This window comes from Galeopterus variegatus, unplaced genomic scaffold (genome assembly GCF_000696425.1).
Source record: "Galeopterus variegatus unplaced genomic scaffold, G_variegatus-3.0.2 Scaffold5840, whole genome shotgun sequence".
NCBI classification, from domain to species: Eukaryota; Metazoa; Chordata; class Mammalia; order Dermoptera; family Cynocephalidae; genus Galeopterus; species Galeopterus variegatus.
This window is the reverse complement of record NW_007731951.1, coordinates 122,232-123,530: the sequence shown is the minus strand read 5'-3', so window position 1 is coordinate 123,530 and position 1,299 is coordinate 122,232.

Here is a 1,299-nt window from a genome sequence, read left to right as displayed (position 1 = left end):
CCATTTATCACCTGACCTCTATCTGGAGGGTAATGATGTAGTTTTGGATTTGCATCATCTTAAATCCTGTATCCAATAGCCTCAAAAGATCCAATTCCCTTTCCTTACTATACTACTCTAGTGAACAGCCACAGTCCTTTTGGGGAAATATTTATGGCTTGTACTTGTGTTAGAATTGGAAGGTTCTCCAAAGAAACCCAGCCTTCCCTTCAACTGATGGATTCTGGATCTGAGAACTGGTTTAGATCTGGAAAATGGGTGAAGGGTTGCAATTTCCTATCACAACAGCTGATATCAGCCTTTTCATAAGCTTATGGGGGGTTTTGTTTATACAAATCAAGGCATTACCTTGTTGGCTGTCAATCTTTCCTAGGAACACCAAGGTTATTAGCTATTGCCACAGATCCCTTTAGATCAAGACACCCTCGTTGCCATTTTGGCCTTGTTGCTCATGTAGTAATATAATTACGTCCCTTCTACCTCTGACAGCCAAATGCCACTGGTTAATCCAGAATTCAGTCATCCCCATTGAGACCAGGAAACTCAGTTCCATGGCAGAATCTGCTATTAACCCTAGCCTGTGGAGACAGCCACCACTGAACTTCCCAACAATACCAGTGCTCTCCTGATTAGTGCATACCTTAGTGTCTTAGTGAGTGGCCCACACACAAACTCACAATGTCTCAGTGAGGTTTCAGGGCCCCCTGCAATAACATGGTCAGGTGTTGGGTTCTCAGGTCTTATGTAATAAATTCATTTTAACCTGCACCGAGCTGCTGACTGCTTTCTCAGTACTCTGCTAATTCGTTCCAGCATGTCTACATCATTTATAGGCCATCATTCTTGCCCCAGTTTTAATGAGCCATCCTAGAAGTGTGTTAGGACTGTATTGATTTTTTATTGTTACTGTAACAAATTGCCACAAACTTGGTGACTTAGGACAACACAGCTTTATTATCGTTCTATAGATTAGAATTCTAACATACGTCTCACTGGGCTAAAATCAAGGTGGCAGCAGGGATGAGTTCCTTTGTGGAAGCTCTTGGGAAGAATCTTTTCATGCCTTTTCCAGCTTCTAAAGGACACCCATAAGCCTTGGCTCATATCTCCTCCTTCCATATTCAAAGCCAGCAAGAGTCATCTCTCTGACCATTCTTCCACAGTCACATTTAACCTCTTCTCTCTTCTGCCTCCCTCTTCCACTTTTAATGACCCTTTTGATTACACTGGGGCCAACTGGATAATCTCCCTATCTTCAGGTCAGCTGATTGCTAACTGTATTAGTCCGATTCTGTTGCT